Raw genomic sequence first — 7,240 nt, 5'->3', positions numbered from 1 at the left:
AAGTCCATAAACACTGCTTAAGTAAAGTTGGTTTTTGTACCGTATTTAATGGAACATAATATTTATCAAATGCCTTTAACTAATGCGTAATAGTGGACTAAATTGACCGTTCAATATTTACATGAATACTATTATTGCGCCTTGTATTCGATTTGCTAATGATGTATTTATGTATATAAGGACTGCCTCGTTGGTTACTACAGAGCGTTAAGTCCTGGGTTCGAATCCCTTCGAAGTTCGAGACATTATTACTCGCGCCGGTGTCGCTGCTTCCCGACACCGGTCTGAGGCATTTTATAATCTAGCCATTGTGAATGGTTATACCGCTATTTGTCGCCAGAGCCTCGTCGGTCCATCTGCAGGGTGCACCACGAGCAGGTGAGGTTGGCAGTAGAGGAGACTGACTGGTACTAGCCTCCCCCTTACACCCCATAAGACACGAGACATTATAATGCTGCCGAATTAAAAATAATTATATTACAGTCGATGTTATCTATACTAATATTATAAAGCTGAAGAGTTTGTTTGTTTGTTTGATTGAACGCGCTAATCTCAGGAACTACTGGTCCGATTTGAAAAATTCTTTCAGTGTTAGATAGCCCATTTATCGAGCAAGGCTATAGGCTATATATTATCCCCGTATTCCTACGGGAACGGGAACCACGCGGATGAAACCGCGCGGTGTCAGCTAGTAATCAATATTAAGGAATACTGTTATCGTATTTTTATTTAAATTCATGTAATAGCACTAGAAAGCGCAGTGTTGTCCGACCCCCACCAGGTGGACTGACGACATCAAGCGAGTCGCAGGGATTCGCTGGATGCAGGCGGTTCAGTATCGTGTTGTTTGGAAGTCCCTCGGCTGATATGATGATTATTGTGCACCTTTTATCGGTGATATCAGGACATCCCATCCCTATTTATTAATTTTATCAGTCACATCCCTATTTATTAATTTTTACCGACTTAAAATAAGGAAAGTTCTCGATGAGACGCGATTTTTGTTCATGTTACTTAGGTACCCTGTAAAGTCCTTAATTAATGAATATTGATATTTGTTACTTCCCTCTCGTACCTATCAAGTAGGTATCCTATAATATCGTTACAGAAATAGAGTTTTCATAGGACCTCGACAATTTGAGTCCTAAGAAGCTACCCTGGCTGTTTTTATTAGGGTTTTTTATTTGTATATACAGGCTTTAATGATCTAACGTAGAGTCAGGCCTCTAGTAAACCCTGCAACAATATTAAATGCATGTTCTTATATAAAATTGATTTTCTGGTTAGAGAAATTACGTTTTTCGATTAGATACGTCTAATATCTTATATTTTAGATTTAATTTTAGTTTCTTCAATTTAAAATAGCCTGCACTAGCGAGCGCCTATGATTTAGTATTTAGTCTTGATTGTATCAGGGTTTTCGAAATTTTCTTAGTTGAGCGCGATTTTCTGTTAAGGATTCGAGGACCAGCTTGAGGGCCTGGGGCATTGCACCGCCTAGCCCCGCCTGGGTACCCTGGGTAGATACGCTCAGACCAATTATTGTATAGGACCTGCCTCGCTAGACGTTACTTTTCTGTCAAAGTATATGATCAACGATCTAATGCGATTATAGAAACTGTCTCTATAGTATCGATGTTAAATAGTTGTAATCGTGTTCGTCGGTTAAAGAGCTCCGTAAAAATACCTTTTTGTGTAATTCAATTGTGTAAAAAACGAGCAAAAACTTCTGGTTTAGTATAAGATATATACCAAATCTAAGCTCGTTTTCTTCAGAAAATGACAGACAATTTTGTTCGTGACTATGAGTGCGATACAGGTCCTTCTATAATTGGTCTGAGTAGATACGCCATTGAGTGAGTGGGTAGTGGTCGGAGTTAGATACCGTGGGTATCTTGTTAAAGTGAACGCAGCCATACCCTGCATCTGACATTTGGAACGCTCATGTCTTGTCACTGTAATGTCACTTATTGTACTCGGCCTTCTGCCATCGGACGGATTCCAAATCGCATCTCTGTTTTGTTATACTAACCATATTTCCGTTTCTATTTATTTCTCAAATAGTTCACACTTGCACTATGCAGACTGTATTCGCCACTGTCATCGAAATTATCTATGAAGTAGCATCGCACCCAATTTGACCCCACTAAATTGTCTGTCGTTTTTTGAAGGAGTAAGGTAAACTCACTCATCGAAAATATTTATCACTAGTAAATATGTTTTGTGTCCTTACATTACAGATAATTAACCGATAAATAATTACATTACAGATAAGTAAGAGCGGTCGGACTCATTATCAAGGGGTGGTGGTTCGATCCCTGCTCCGTTGGTCTATTGTCGTACCCACTCCTAAAACAGTCTTTCCCGACTAGTTGGAGGGGGATGGAAATATTGGTCATCTATACTAATATTATAAAGCTGAAGAGTTTGTTTGATTGAACGCGCTAATCTCAGGAACTACTGGTCCGATTTGAAAAATTCTTTCAGTGTTAGATAGCCCATTTATCGAGGAATGCTATAGGTTATATATTATCCCCATATTCCTACGGGATCGGGAACTACGCAGGTGAAACCGCGCGGCGTCACCTAGTATTTAAAAGATACGGCAAATATTTAAAAAAAAATGGAATCGCAATATTACACGGGTGTAATTTTTACACACGCATGCCTTTAGCAAACACATCGTTTAGTCTCGTTACACATAATATTCGATTACTTGATCGATGTTTGCTGTTCCGGTTTAAGAATCGATTAACTTTAGATATTGTTTTCATAACAAATTTGATATACTCGTAAATAAGTTACAAATACTCACAAATGAGACGTAACACTTGATTTAGTAACTTTATGTAAAACATCAAGCAAGTAAGTAATAACTAAGTAAGTAAGTAAAGTCGAAGAAGTTGATGACCGTTTTATGCTATTGAACTATGCCAACCAGCATTTCCGAGGCAAATAAATAGAGCGTATTTATCTCAAAAATATTTTTATTAAATATTTATGCTTGAAATAACAATACTTAAGTGGGATTTTTGACTTTTGTCATTTCTGTTGTGAAAAGCTGGGCAGTTTTTTATGTTTTTTTTCCGGAAAGCACCAGATTCAGGGAGATTGTGGATTACCTACATTTTACTAACTTTTGCTTTTACACGTAAGGGGTAAGTATAGATAAGGGGCTCTCGGACTACCCTTGTAGTTAGAGATATTTCTATACTAATATATAAAGCTGAAGAGTTTGTTTGTTTGTTTGATTGAAGGCGCTAATCTCAGGAACAACTGGTCCAATTTGAAAAATTCTTTCAATCTTAGATAGCCTATTTATCGAGAAAAGCTATAGGCTATATATTATCCCTATTTTCTTACAGGAACAGGAACCACGCGAGTAAAACCGCGCGACATCAGCTAGTTATTGACGGCTGATACGGCGGTAGATACACCCCTGATGGGTAATCCACAGACACTACAAATATTGTTATTTACACCACAAAATCACAACAAACAATAAACAAAGCACATTTCGAAATAATGGACGATCGGTCTTTTTTGTCCCCGCCGAGGCAGCCGCGTGGAAATCTATTCGTCATTTCATTTACATTTGGTTTCGCGTAAATGTCACCGATTGAAAATATATTGTAAAGAAAGAATATCATTTTTGAATTAAAAATGTTTCAGCGGTCTTTTGTTGAGAATAAAAATGAAACTGAGATACGATACGGCAGCACTCATTATGGACGAAGTGCCTGGGAAATTTGGAAAATAATATTTGGTATTCAAAAACTAAACTAGTAGGTACAAGTATAAACATAAAATTTAGAAAATCCACGAACACTCAAGAATATGACTATGTTAAAAGTAGGAATAATGTTATAAGCATCGATTGTAAGTTATAAGACTGTTAATTTTTAAAGAGCTAGTTAAAATAAAGTACTTTTAGTAGATTATTGACTAAATACTAACACACAAATATATTATTAGTGTAGAATGTAGATGTTAAACACCCAAGTCGTATTTTAATTTACGAGTTATTTTACTACTAGAGTATCTCTATTTCGACTGTTTCTTCTCGATTGTTCTCTAATCTGGGTAGGAAGATTAATCACCATTTTGAGGATAGTTCTCAAAAACTTCCTTACTGCTCGAATACGAGCGAATGGCCGGCCGGCGGGGTTCAGCATTTCGATTGCATTCGACAAAAACCTAGAGACCACGCGGTGCTATCGAAATTTATATTATGAGAGTCTAAGTTTCGGCAGAACTTTGAGTACTCGTAAAGTGTTTTCTTTTGTATCCGACCGAGAACGATGCTCATTTCGACATTCATTTCATAATTTTTGCAGTATTTAAGAGCTATCCTCGTGTTGTGAATTCAGTGTTCCGTATCTTTTGTGATTGTTTTAGAGTTCGTTTAATTTTGGTGTCGTTTTGATGAATTTGTTAATAATCCTATACTACTAATATTATAAACGCGAAAGCTTGTATGGATGTTTGGATGTATGTTTGGATGTATGTTACTCTTTTTGGAATGGAAATGGATTTTACTCTGGATTAACACATAGGCTACGTTTTATCCCGAAAAAAACCATGGTTTCCCGAGGAATTTGTGAAAAACTATATTCCACGCGGACGAAGTGGCGGGCGTCCGCTAGTGATCTCATAAAAGAAGTAATCGCTTGATGATTTTGATTTCTACCCACAATCGAGTGATGTAAAAAGAGCATATTATATTTGTAAATAGTCTGTAAGTCCTCGTATATCGTATAGCCAGTGCAATAGCTAGTGAATGGTACAAGTTTCATGTTATAGCAGCTTATCTTCTTATCAGATTACGTTCAGTGCTAGTACACTGTTCGAGTATTGCTTTCATGTATATTTGGCTTAATATAGGCAAGCCATTAGTGTCTTTGTTGAGATTCGTGATAGTCCAGTGGATACCTCTGCCTTCGATCCGGAGGGCGTAGGTTACAATACCGTGCCGTGCAAATACGGGCCAGATAATAGTATTCCGGTATTGTATAGTCAATCATCATCATCATCATTATCAACCCATATTCGGTTCACTGCTGACGAGTCTCCTCTCAGAAATAGAGGGGTTAGGCCTTAGTCCACCACGCTGGCGAAATGTAGTTTGGCAGACTTCACACACGCAGAGAATTAAGAAAATTCTTAGGTATGCAGGTCACGATGTGTTTCCTTCACCGTTTGAGACACGTGACATTTAATTTCTTAAAATGCACATAATGAAAAGTATTGTACAGTAAGTATTGTATGTGTTTACTAACAAGGAAGTCGGTTAAAAATAATGCAGTTTACAATATTTTAAACTGGCTTTACGGGTCTGTGTTTTAGCTAAAAACAATCCTAAATTTTTAAAGTCAGACAGATAAATAAATAGAAAGTTATGAAAGTCACGTATATACTTTCTTCATTCTTTACTCGGTAGTACTTCCCTAGCTATATCGCAAAGAGCTCTACTACTCGGTAATGCAGTAGGCAAAGTATGAACACACAGAAAGTAGGGGAAACGAAACTAATTAACAAGTTGGAACTACCAGCGGAGAGATTTCGTTAGTTGTACCGCTATTTTTGCCAACTCTGCCTATATCTAGTTATGTAGGAGTCTACTATTAGGCCTACCGCTTTAGCCATGTAACATATCGATTTCCTTACTACAATCGCTAATGCTTCAAAAACTAAAGGGTGTATGGAAATGACATTCGTTATCGACAGGTCACCAGCCTGCCAATTTAATAACTTTGAGATTTGTTAGCCATTTAATTAACATATATAATCAATTACAACAGTTTTCGTATTCCGTAAAGCCTATTTAACTGGGCAATATCCACTTACACTGTAATATGATCCAAAAGCAAAATATCCCTTCGCTTTAAGGTCACTCTCTACGAGACCTGAATCCGTCCCATGGTTACGCTAGTGTAGTGTTTGCCCATTGCCCAAAGACGACTCTACCACTCCAGCACGGCTATTCTCTAACAATGTTTTGTATAACTCGCAAGTGCGAGTTTCGAATTCACCGCTATCTTTCTCATTGTATAGTATCGTGTTAAACAGAGAGAGATATAGGTGAATTCGAAACTCGCACTTACGAGTTATAAAAATATCATTACAGAATAGCCTAGCAGGTCTTTCAGAACCGATTCATGCGTCAAGCCACGGGCGCTCCGTGGTTTGTGCGCAATAACGACTTAACATAGTAAACCTAGATCTCCCCACAATATCTCAATATATAAAACATCTCTAGAACCTTATTTCGATAGAGCCGCCACCCACCCCAACCAACTAGTGATTGAGGTTTGCAACTACACCCCAATTTCAACGCTGATTGTAGATCTCAACGCCCAAAAAAAACGTCCTTTACGATCCTAACGATGACATAACAAACGACAATGCTTCCCAGGCAATACAAACACAAGCTGCATAGCGTCTTCGCCGGCGTAGACGAGGTCCGCGATCACCGATTACAATTTAATTGGTTTAGTAGATTCTGAGATAACGGACGGACGGACCAGGTCCATAGCTGGACAGCAATTCGGCTAATTACCAGAACGACTGGCTGTTGGAGGCAGAGCAATGATTTATATAGCAAATATATTGCTGACTGAACATTTATATTTGTGTCACAGCTCTGCAGTATGAATATAGAATTTAGGGATGTAACAGTAAGTTGGGAACCCTAAAAAGTGAATCTATACAAGCCAATAAAGTTGGAAAGTAAAATATTTTAGCAATAACACTACAGGTACACTGAAATTAAATATGGAAATCTCTTTGTCCGTAAAAATGTCGTCCAGTGCAGGCAATATGCAAATGATTGAAACACAGACTAAGGTAAGTTAAGATTTTTTATTTCCTTTTAAAAAAAGATTTTCCACATCTCTTAGGGCTGTGTTGACACTCGTTTGTAGCGATACAAACGCGATGCTAACGCGCGTGTATAATAATACAAACGAAAACAATCTGCTCTGTAGGATAATAACATGAATAGTTTAAAAAACTAAAAAACATGCTTGATACCCATATCATGGGCGTGCATTTCAAATAGCCTGTCCGCCATCTTGGACGTCCGCCATATTGGATTTAAGTCACGTGGCTATTTTTTTCGTAATCCTGTCAGCAAACTCTTTCATCTGATATTCTTATCGTATTTATTAGTTTACATATTTTTAGTAATTAAAATTCATAATTCAGTGAATTATTATAAAACTTATTCATATAAGCATAA

The sequence above is a fragment of the Bicyclus anynana genome, chromosome 23 (genome assembly GCF_947172395.1).
Source record: "Bicyclus anynana chromosome 23, ilBicAnyn1.1, whole genome shotgun sequence".
NCBI classification, from domain to species: domain Eukaryota; kingdom Metazoa; phylum Arthropoda; class Insecta; order Lepidoptera; family Nymphalidae; genus Bicyclus; species Bicyclus anynana.
The sequence above is the reverse complement of the archived record's forward strand: the minus strand, read 5'-3'. Positions refer to the sequence as shown.